The sequence below is a fragment of the Haliotis asinina genome, chromosome 8, assembly GCF_037392515.1.
Source record: "Haliotis asinina isolate JCU_RB_2024 chromosome 8, JCU_Hal_asi_v2, whole genome shotgun sequence".
Lineage (NCBI taxonomy): Eukaryota > Metazoa > Mollusca > Gastropoda > Lepetellida > Haliotidae > Haliotis > Haliotis asinina.
The window spans coordinates 24,484,822-24,497,492 of NC_090287.1; the positions used below are offsets into that span (position 1 = coordinate 24,484,822).

A 12,671-nucleotide genomic window follows, 5' to 3' on the forward strand; every position below is an offset into this window, starting at 1 on the left:
AGGACAGTTTAACAAGAACAAAGCTGCTTAACTCAACGATTCACCCAGATGGTCAAAGTTGGGATGAAGTGACTATATCAGTGGCGGAGCAATCGAGTCGTTGTCATGTAAATACAGGAGAGTAAACATCAGGGAGCGGAGTGTTTGAAGCCTCAACCACAGTTCCGACTCCCAGTCTCCAGCCACTGACAAAATGTCGACCCAACAAGCTCTGTAATTACAGGAAATTAGCACGCTACAACAACGTAATTTGTACTTTTCTCCCTTCTGCAATCAATTAGTGCATGAATCTATACTGCAGTCAGTGTTTTTATGTGAGGGAGGGTCTTTAAGTAGCACCAACCATTCCCTCTCTCACATCCTTCCCTCTCTCATGACTCCTCCTTCTCTCACAACCCTTCCTTCCATATTTTAAGATTCCCTGTCTCTAATCACATCTTATCTTAAATTAAGATTAGAAAAATTAAATTCATACATTGGTGTTTTTTCTCTAATTAGATAGATATGATATAGACATATAGATAGAATTAGCTTTTTTTCCAAAAAGAGAACTGATAAGTTTTTTTAAAACTGAAAATGAATTTGTCATATTTTCTTTAAGATCCAAGGCAACAGGTATCAACTGAAAATAACATCTGGCAAAAAACCAACATCATAGTCTGACACTGCCCGAACAAACTGATATCATTTTCCATAAGTTCGAAATAAGTCTGAAACAAACATATTTTAAAGGAAAATCAATCACATCTAAAAAAACATCAACAAAGTAAGCACATGGAAAAAGGACAAAGTAACATTTCCCAGATAATTGGCAATATCTTCTTTGGTTTGGAACAGACTGAATGTAGATCTGTGTGATGTTCTTAAGCTGTTAAGGACATAATTATAGAAAGGCCTGAGGGTAATCTGACAAGCCGATAAAACTAACCAGATGAGGCTTCCAACAAAACTTCCACGCTATCTGACCACTTTCATGAAAATGAAGGGTGTCCAATTAAGGATTAATAGAATTTTGTCAGCCTGTTGAGAAAAACATATCTACAAAACATCAGTTCAACACAGGATGCAAGTTGTTAGACTTTTTTTACACACTGGCAAAAGGAAACTCCACACCCTCCTATTACAGAATTTCTTTCTTTGAAAGAATCTATGTGATACTTGAAAAGGGTAAATCACTCCTCTACAGTAGTACTTATCTGTAAATTCTAGTTCACCTATAGACACCTTTCAATGAGGTCTTAAAAATAAAGAAACTAACAGCTGATACTGATAAACATTCCACAGAAAAGTAACAGCAACTAATTCAAAGGAAAGATGTCAAGATTTTGTTGAAAAGTTTTCATGTAAGACGAATTCTGTTCACAATGAAGATAAAATTTGATTATCTCAAAAGCAAACACAACTGAAAATCTAGCACAAGTTGACATTAAGAAAGCACCAGCATAAAAGAAATGAAGTGAAGAGAGTTTCAGACAATTATCTTTCTCTATCAGCACATAGACACATATCTTGTATCATTAATACACTTTCATATACAACTGTTAACGATCTCAACAAAAGTTGTTTGTACAATTTTATTTTACAGATAAATCAAAGCATTCTATCTGATCCTCTCTGCACACAATCTCAGCTGTGAATATCATCCTCCAGCCTCCAGATCAGACTCCAGATAAAACTGTCTGCCATATTTATTTACAAACAGGAAAACATAATCCTGAATTGCCTCCATCCAGTCTCTGAGCAGCCCCTGTTATCTGGTCCCCCTTCATTTGATGCAAAAACAAAACAAGACAAGCAGCAAATTAAAGGGCACTCCTACACAATAGTGAGTCTGCTGAGACAGCCGTGTGTTTGAGAGGGTGATCAGTTGTGAGGTGATCAGCACTGGCGGTATGGGCTCGTTAGACTTTGTTTGCCAACATCCCACCCTTGACTAGCTGGAGTCAGGACTTGCTGATGCTGGCGAGAAGCCCTCTCACCCAGTCCCGTCCCCCTCAAATTCCCCTACTAGCCCTCTCCATTTCTCCTAACACCTCCCACCACACACACACTTCTTATAACACCAACCGGATATCATAACAACTCGTCTATTATTCCATACCCCTTAATGTCTCATATCCCTCTGTTTCGCCTACTCCACTGCTCTCTCATACCCTCACACTCATTTCCATTCGTAAAAACACCACCCAGCTTTTTTCATAGCACCAATTCATCATCCCTTTCATCAGCTCTTGTAAAGCATTCTCTGTTCTTCTTCCTTGAAGCTTCGACTATTTCATATATTTTCTCCTCTTTCAGAAGTGTTCTTTTCTTGGATCATGTCTTCAGCTTAAGCCATTTTTCACAGATCCTCTTGAAACCCTTACTTCTTCTTTCTTCTATGAACAACAGTTTACTGTCAATGTAGATGTGGTTTTACAACAAACTGATGTTTTCATGAAGTTCTACTTACAAGATATAAAGCAGATGTCTATCAGGTTTCCAAGATCTCTCTCTACCTGGTAGAATCCTGAACTGATCTCAGAAGACTTTACACTCATCACCATGCTTCATAATGTGACAACTCCATATCTAAATGTGTCTGCGAAGTATGACTAACATTCAATTTAATATGCATGGGTCAAAATTAAAAAAACAGAGCGTCAGGGAACTGTTCTGTAAACAATACAGAGCATTGTATGTTAACTTAACATCATTCCGACCTCATCGACCTCCCTGTTCAGAATGACATCATCCATCACCCTCCACCTACTCTGTCTCTTCCTCCACAGGTAGTCTCTCATCTCTTCCTCCTTAAGACTCTTCTCCATGTACCAATCAGGTAAAACCATTTGACATCTTCAATCTTCATTTTCCCAGCTTCCCAGTCACGAACCACCTAATCCCTCATCCCAAATCCATGTTTCTGTTGTATCAATTGTCATGAGAATCTTGTCATCACCATCGTTTTGCACTGCTCCCATCTTCATATTCCTCATCTTGCATCCCACCCCCTTCACCCAATCATCACCCTTATTGCCCCTCATCCTCTTCACACCCTTGATGCTCTCTCCTCCTGACTGGAGTCCAGGCAATCATCTGTGAAAGAGAATATAGATCAGTGACTTCAACAAGTTAATGAGGACCAGCTAGGTAGGCCAGGTACAATTAACGGCACACACAAGCTGTGAGTGGCTCCACTCGGCTCTGTCCCGTAGATAAATTTGGCAAGGAGAAGCAAATAACAATAATCACACAGTCTGCCTTAAAAACCCAGTCCCTACTTCCATATAATCAGGAAATCATATCTCATGTTTTAGGGGCACAGCATGATTGATACACAGCATTAATTTACTGATATTGCATGCATGTTCAACACTATCACATATTAGGATCATCATTTCTGAAACAAAATGGGAGTTAATTGGCTGTATTGGTAATAATACAGAGGTAGCTGCAGCCCAGCTTGCAGTCTCCCCTTCCTAGTGCGGAACAGTCAAGTATCAAATCAACTCCTCATCACACAGTGCAGAGAAGGTAATGCATTAAGCGACGGTGCTCTGTTGGGATAACAATGTCTAGAGGAACAGCCCCAGTCCCCTGCAGTCTGCTAATAGGTGAGATGGGTTCAAGTCTCTACTGATGGTATTTCAGTCACAACACAACAATTTACTGTCCATGAACAATATTTCTGCAAAATCTTGTTGTAAATATGCTTAAAAGATTTCGAAATCTCCATATTACTGAAACTCCTTTCGTATCTCAAAATAAAAGAAATTATACATTTTTCAGAGAAAAAGCGTTTATCTCTATGTCTCATAATCAGCAAGTATAATGTCTAAGTTTTCTTTTAGTCTTGGTAACTAAACTAATGTAGTTCAAATATTAAAACTAAAATCTACACAGAGGTCCAGATAAACCTTTGACCATGTGAGTATGATACCCATGCATATGAGTGGGTATCTCCAAGTTCATGTGGGTATCTATACTTTTTACACCCACCATATTTTCAAAATCTGGGTATTTATTTCAAATAAGTATAACAGTTGCAACATTGATTTAATTATTAACTATTAATAGCATAAGACAAAATCCACCCCAAAATGCCAAATAATAGCAATTACAGCTTTATCCGAATGTGCTGTAAGAAACTCTACATCCATAATGGTGTTAAACAATATACCAAGATGGGTATTAGACAACATAACAGCCAAGTCTAATGGTTACTTATTTTCAAAACCTTGTTCCCATCATGTTCTTTCACTTCCCCGCCATGAAAAGCTAAGGTTACAAGTTCATCTAAATATCACCAGCAATTCATTCTGATTGTGTAACACAATACTAAAGCAATGCCTATTAATGCATCTATCACTCCTCTCATGAAGTTGTTATCTGTTTGTAAAATGTAAAAAACTAGATCTTTTCCTTTGAGTGTGTGGAATCTTTCGATGACACTTCTCATCATTATCCATTTGTTTACAGAAAGAAAACAGCTATTTGATTGGTCGCTATTTACAGATGGGTAAAACAGTGAAGTGTTGATAAACCACGTTTGGTATTCTATTTCTGTTGCACATTTTAATTGCGGTTAAAAATTATTTCTTTACAAATTTATCACGAATATTTAGAGATTGAAAAATTTTCCTTTGGATTGATACAATATTCAAGAAGATTTTGATGCACTGGGTAAAAATGCATTGCTATTTTGACATAGCGCAATGCAAAGATTTAGAGTGTTTTGATACCCTGGCATATATATTTCTTGTGTATTTCAACTTTTCCATAGCCTATTTTAAGCAAATACACAGCTTATCTGTAGCCCTGATAAGCTGGTACTGGTTGTTTAACACTGCACTCAGCAATATACCAGCAATATGAAAATCAAGTTGGGACCAGACAATCCTGTGATGATCATTAACTACACAAATGACAAATGGTATACAATGACATGGGTCAACCATGTCAGCGAGTCTGATCACCCATTTGTCTTAGTCACCTCTTACAGCTAGCATGGGCTAGAAGGTTTTATGGGTTTGGTACAGTGAGTGAGTGAGTGAGTGAGTTCCACACTTAGCAATACTCCAGCTATATGGCAGCGGTTTGTAAATTTTGACCAGAAAATCCACATATCAACAACATGAGCATCATTCTAAGCAACTATGATACCAATGACATGTGTCAACCAAGTCAGCGAGGATGGCCACCCGATCCTCTTAGTCGCCTTACAAAAAGTGTGAGTTAATGAAGATCAATTCTAACCTGGGTCTTCCTGGGTAGGTTTGGTACAGATTATTGACAAACACTGCATAGCTCAAATTAAGGGGATCCTAAGGACTCTAAGGTCTTCTATGGTATTTTGGCAACCACCTACACTTCAATACTATGGTGAATATGTGACTTTGGTTCAACATTGCTGGGAACACCATTCCAGTTATAACATGGAGTCCTCTGTCTCTTACTATTGTCGCTATGATGGTGACCCCTATTTCTGATCAGAACTGAGGACCATAATTAGGGTGGATCTGAACACTGCACTGCTGTGAGAAGCACCTGAACCGTACATTGCACAGAGTTTATGATTAGACTGTGTTATGTATTAACAGCGCATAACACTAAGGAGAATGAAATATGACTCTTATCAGAACACATCTGTCTGTGTCTCTATGTAATGCAGAATGACTGTCTAAGACTATTTATTATCACAAGATAATGAATCCTGTAATTTCCCATATGGACCTGTGAAGACACAGTTAAGATTTGGTACAATTCCTACGTTTTCCCTTGACAGTGAAATAACTTAACTCTGCCACAATACCCATGACTTCCTTTGATGTGAAGTAAGTTACCTCTGCCACAATACCCATGACTTCCCCTGATGTGAAGTAAGTTAACTCTGCCACAATACCCATGACTTCCCCTGATGTGAAGTAAGTTAACTCTGCCACAATACCCATGACTTCCCCTGATGTGAAGTAAGTTAACTCTGCCACAATACCCATGACTTCCCTTGTTGTGAAGTAAGTTAACTCTGCCACAATACCCATGTCTTCCCTTGTTGTGAAGTAAGTTACCTCTGCCACAATACCCATGACTTCCCTTGTTGTGAAGTAAGTTAACTCTGCCACAATACCCATGACTTCCTTTGATGTGAAGTAAGTTAACTCTGCCACAATACCCATGACTTCCTTTGATGTGAAGTAAGTTAACTCTGCCACAATACCCATGACTTCCCTTGTTGTGAAGAAAGTGAACTCTGCCACAATAACCATGACTTCCCTTGATGTGAAGTAATTTAACTCTGCCACAATACCCATGACTTCCCTTGTTGTGAAGTAAGTTAACTCTGCCACAATACCCATGTCTTCCCTTGTTGTGAAGTAAGTTAACTCTGCCACAATACCCATGACTTCCCTTGTTGTGAAGTAAGTTAACTCTGCCACAATACCCATGACTTCCCTTGTTGTGAAGTAAGTTAACTCTGCCAAAATACCTATGTCTTCCCTTGATGTGAAGTAAGTTAACTCTGCCACAATACCCATGACTTCCCCTGATGTGAAGTAAATTAACTGCCACAATACCCATGTCTTCCCTTGTTGTGAAGTAAGTTAACTCTGCCACAATACCCATGACTTCCCTTGTTGTGAAGTAAGTTAACTGGCACAATACCCATGACTTCCCCTGATGTGAAGTAAGTTAACTCTGCCACAATACCCATGACTTCCCCTGATGTGAAGTAAGTTAACTCTGCCACAATACCCATGACTTCCCTTGATAGTGAAATAAGTTAACTCTGCCACAATACCCATGTCTTCCCTTGATGTGAAGTAAGTTAACTCTGCCACAATACCAATGTCTTCCCTTGATAGTGAAATAAGTCAACTCTGCCACAATAACCATGTCTTCCCTTGATGTGAAGTAAGTTAAATGTCACAATACCCATGTCTTACCCTGATGTGAATTAAGTTAACTCTGCCAAAATACCCATGTCTTCCCTTGTTGTGAAGTAAGTTAACTCTGCCAAAATACCCATGTCTTCCCTTGATGTGAAGTAAGTTAACTCTGCCACAATACCCATGACTTCCCTTGATGTGAAGTAAGTTAACTCTGCCACAATACCCATGACTTCCCTTGATGTGAAGTAAGTTAACTCTGCCACAATACCCATGACTTCCCTTGATGTGAAGTAAGTTAACTCTGCCACAATACCCATGACTTCCTTTGATGTGAAGTAAGTTAACTCTGCCACAATACCCATGTCTTTCCCTGATGTGAAGTAAGTTAACTGCCACAATACCCATGTCTTCCCTTGATGTGAAGTAAGTTAACTCTGCCACAATACCAATGTCTTCCCTTGATAGTGAAATAAGTCAACTCTGCCACAATAACCATGTCTTCCCTTGATGTGAAGTAAGTTAAATGTCACAATACCCATGTCTTCCCCTGATGTGAAGTAAGTTAACTGCCACAATACCAATGTCTTCCCTTGATAGTGAAATAAGTTAACTCTGCCACAATACCCATGTCTTCCCTTGATGTGAAGTAAGTTAACTCTGCCACAATAACCATGTCTTCCCTTGATGGTGATCTACGTTTACTCTGCCATAATACTTTCTTATATTGACCATGCAACGAGAAGCTGATATGGACACAATATCCCTGATGGCTGGGCAGACAGAGAAGGCAGTTTGATACAGTAATATCTCACAGTGATAGTGTCTGCTAGTGTATCACAATACTGATGAGGGTGTAACTAGCTGCCACTGAATGTGATACAGGAGGTGCTAAACTGCCCTGGGGTTTAACAGATTTGAGTGTGGGGGATTATTCTGCGAGTCTCAGCATCCAGTATGCCAGAAGGCAAGTCACTGAGAAATCTGGAAATAAATTCCTTACATTAAATACAGGATTTATTGGCCTCATTAATTTTCACAGCACTGGCTCGAAGCTATAAACATGACAAAATGCTGATTCCATTCCTCCTCAAGTGAATGAACCAAAAAGAAAGGACATTATATGTGTGCATGAATAAACATCATCCATGCCAACTCACCCTTACATCCATGCAATTAAGAGAATAAAAGTAGTACTCTCATTTACAATTAGAGGATGTAAAGTCATGGTTATCGATTAATATTACCCATCAAATAAACTTATAAAATATTTAGCATTCAGTTACAATATAACTGTGCATGTAAGATATAGATAGTTTAAATACAAGACACACACATATATTGCCAACACTCACAGAGAGATCATCAGGTGGAATGAATGATAATTGATTTGCATAGCGGGTGGTTTCCAGATTAAACATGACTGCTTAACGCTACTTGTTGAAGTAAGTGGCAAAAACATATGTCTTCAGATGAGTTCGAAAAGATTCTTTTGTTTGACAAGTTCTAATTTCCAGGGGTAGAGCATTCCAAAGTTTTGAAGCTGCAAAGGCACTTCACCCATCTTTGTTTTTGCATTAAGAACTTGACCTAACTTATAATTAGCTGATCTTAATGCTAACCTTGTGGATTGGTAGAGAGTACTGAAAGGTTTTAAAAGTTAAGGTCCTGAAATGAGCACAACCTCTAATTTCAGTCTAAGTCAAAATTCTTGCCATGGAAGCGCCAAAATATTATAATCAGAATTAGAAAATGACCAAAAGGCTCCTGTACACCAGTAGACCATGCTATGTACCAAGTTTGGTGAAGAAAAAAGGAACGGTTTTTGAGTTCTGCTTTGAAAAAGAGCACTACCATCAATTTCAGTCAAAGTCAAACTCGTTGCCATGGAACCGCCTAAAATAATTTATTCAGAATTCCAAAACTACCAAAAGGCACCACTACACCACCAGATCTATCTACGTGTCAAGTTTGGTCAAGAAACATTGAATTGGTTTGAGAGTTCTGATCAGGAAAAGATCATTACCAACAATTTCAGCCTAAGTCAAACTTGTTGCCATGGAATCACCAAAAACATCTTATTCAGAATTCCAAAACTACCAAAAGGCACCAGTACACCACTAGACCAATCTATGTGTCAAGTCTGGTGAAGAAATATTGAACGGTTTTAAAGTTCTGGATCAGAAAAGATAAATGTGCATGGACAGAGCACATTTTAATACCCCTGCAAAATGTGTTGCAGCAAATAACTAGTATCAACAGCAATGAGCGACACAAACTGTATCCATACTGGGAATAGAACCCAGGTCTCAAGAGTGAGTAAGACACAAGTATTTGTCACTTGACATAATTTCATAGACTTACATGTACATGTTAATTTAATGTACCATAAATACTTGTGAATTCTCACATTTGAGGACTTAACTCAGCTACAAGCACATAATTGCAGTTCAATTGTTTGTTGCTTATTCCTTGAATAGGCATACAATCAACAAGTTAAATATTTTAAGATCAATGTAAAACATCACCTCATCAGATAGGTAGGCAAAGGATATGTCAATAGTTAAATAACTGACAGAAACTTTAACTAACATTACCTACTTCATACTGAAATGATTCAAAATCAACCTGCAATGTTTAACAGCAATCCAACCAAAATTCAATTAAAGAACAAATTCATGCACGAAACCATCCACCAATCCACCCCGATTCTTGAAATCAAGATATATCAGTTATTACTCCCCTTTGTTTAAGGACTTTTTCTGACATTAAATGTCTTTGAAACTAGATATTGGTGATATTTATATACTCACTTAAATTTTAAATGTATGCTAAATTTTAGTATATCCATGAAAAAAGAAGTTTAAGACTCATTGTTTCATCATGAAAACTGACAACTGGAAGTGAAGAACCTTCAGCGAAGTATTGTGTACGGAACTGATTTGTATTGGTATTATGCAAATCTTGCTAGTGTTGGCATTCCCGTCTTTCTCGATATCTATGGTAGAACACAGCATCATAGAAGAAATGTGACATTGTAGCATTGTTCATGACGTCACTTTAGCATTGTATGAGAAATATGAAGCCCAATATTTTCACCCTTGTAGGTAATGAAAAATGAAATTTAACTATGCAGTAATCATACCACACAAAGTAAATAGGGGGTAGCTGAGTAAGCAACAGTCCGTCCATAAATGAGTCCTTCCCCACAGTAACACTGGAAAAATGACCAATGATGTGTTATGTCCCATGAAATGCCAGGAAAATAAAGGGGGATAAATCACATGTGTATTCAACATGTATAACATCAATGCCACACAATCAATAGCCTTAAAATGAAAACCACATTCAACTGTGCGTAAAAGAAAATAGCACTGAAAATAATATGGACATACTAAAGTACCACTGAAAAACAACAACACAGAGTTAGTAATGAAGTATATTAGATTCAGTGTAACTTTCACTGGTGGCTGTGCAGTAATGGAGCAATGTCTTTATTCCACACACCCACAAAACAAAAAAAGTGTTGTGTTAATCAAAACTACAAAGACCAAGATACACTTTGTTGACAGTTTACAAAAAAACTGGGTAACACAGCTTAGCCAGGTCTTTCTCAACTTTCAAGATTACCTACAAAAGAGACAAAGAGGAAAAAAAAACCAATATCCAAGATGGCTGCTAATAGGTCCCATTGTGAACTCTGAGACCTAAATTCAATCTGAGCTTTTAAAATGGAACCTCAAAGTAATGATGTGCTGAACTTGTTTTCCTAGGTGTATGATCCTCACTCGGTAAATATACCATCGGAACTACAAACAAATACAACTGTCTCATTTCCCGTAGCACCTTCTGGTAATGGTGGCTGCAGACTCCCAGATCATGGTACCAGGATATCATTGCCAAATGCTCAAGGAGGCAAGCTGGTACAACACTCACAATTTTACAAATTTAACCTCTTTTATGACTCTCTTCAGATGTTGACAGCATGACTTTCAAATTGTGAGGCAAATTACATGGAGAAAGACAACACCCTGATAGGTTACCTCTAACTTCATAAAATCATTTTCCATAATCTTCAAACATACTAATTAACTTTTAACAGTCAAAACAATTCATGATGATGAGTGAAAAATAAATGTGTGTCAGCTTCCATATTGACAATTAAGATGGATAAGCTTTTTACAACAGTTATGAAATATGGCAGTTTTACAAGATGGTGGTCACATTCCCTCACCATCAGCATGTCAGCCTTGTATAATCCCCACCAACAAGACACCCACAAGACACCCACTCTCCCTCCCTGTGATCAAGCTGTCGACATATGCTTCTGTTTACATGTGGATGCATGTGGGGGGTCCCATCTCCTCCTCTGTAGTAGGGTGGCGGGGCATAACAGGTGGGATGCTACTCACTCAGCAATTAAGACAGGTAGGCACTTCCAGGCCCACAAGGATCAAATCATTTGCAGAGGCAATCATGTTAATGGTAATATTACTACAAACACAAAATTTGTCAATGACTGGTTTATGTGATAAAGTTTTTCAAAAGTTGATGCTTAAATACAACCTTTACAACCTATACAAACATGTCTTTAAACCTGGAAAAATAAGGTTATGTCTTGTTACTGAACAATAAATAATAGCAGATAAAGCAATCTCATTCAGATTTTCCATATACTGTAGATGTTTGCAAGGGTGGTGATTTTGAGACTTACCTTTTAGTCAGACATGGGTGGGAAAGGTTGTGGGGGCAGGGTACAACATAATAAACACAATTCCATATTAGATCACATCTAGAATCTTTCTGAAAATATCAAACTCATAAATATGAGATTGTACTAGATTTGGAGGACAATAGTGGGTTTGAGGGTCACAAGGAATGAGGATGTGGACGAGGATTGGGGTTGAGGGGCACAGAAGCTGTGCTGGGAACAAGGGTGGGCAACAAGGGTTGGTGTTGGGGGTCAGGGGGACTGAGGGTGGCGGACAAAGGTAGGTGTTGAGGGACAGAGACATTCAGGGTGGGGGACAAAGGCAGATGTTGAAGGACAGAGGGATTGAGGGTGGGAGAAGAGAAGGGTGTTGATGGTCAGAGGTTTTGAGGACAGTGAGGAATGTTGGGGCTGACTGTCACAGCAGCTAATGGTGGGAACAAGTGAGATGGGTTAGGGCTGAAGGTTAGAGCGGCTGAAGGTGGGAATAAGAGTGGTGACGGAGGGTAAGTGAGATGGGTTAGGGCTGAAGGTTAGAGCAGCTGAAGGTGAGAATAAGAGTGGTGACAGAGTGTAAGTGAGATGGGTTAGGGCTGAAGGTTAGAGCGGCTGAAGGTGAGAATAAGAGCGGTGACGGAGGGTAGGTGAGATGGGTTAGGGCTGAAGGTTAGAGCGGCTGAAGGTGAGAATAAGAGTGGTGACGGAGAGTAAGTGAGATGGGTTAGGGCTGAAGGTTAGAGGGGCTGAAGGTGAGAATAAGAGCGGTGACTGAGGGTAGGTGAGATGGGTTAGGGCTGAAGGTTAGAGCGGCTGAAGGTGGGAATAAGAGTGGTGACTGAGGGTAGGTGAGATGGGTTAGGGCTGAAGGTTAGAGTGGCTGAAGGTGAGAATAAGAGTGGTGACTGAGGGTAGGTGAGATGGGTTAGGGCTGAAGGTTAGAGCAGCTGAAGGTGGGAATAAGAGTGGTGACTGAGGGTAGGTGAGATGGGTTGGGACTGAAGGTTAGAGCAGCTGAAGGTGGGAATAAGAGTGGTGACTGAGGGTAGGTGAGATGGGTTAGGGCTGAAGGTTAGAGGGGCTGAAGGTGAGAA

At 39.2% G+C, this 12,671-nt stretch overlaps 1 protein-coding gene across 1 annotated transcript in view; it reads right to left on the bottom strand.

The window, feature by feature from the left end:
• Nucleotides 1-2,254: 2,254 nt before the first annotated feature.
• Nucleotides 2,255-12,671, bottom strand: part of LOC137294556 (protein cappuccino-like) — a 66,495-nt gene continuing 56,078 nt past the window's right edge. Inside the window, exon 20 of the mRNA XM_067825601.1 lies at nt 2,255-3,078. The gene's annotated coding sequence lies outside the window, so the exon portion shown is untranslated. The remainder of the gene's footprint in view (nt 3,079-12,671) is intronic.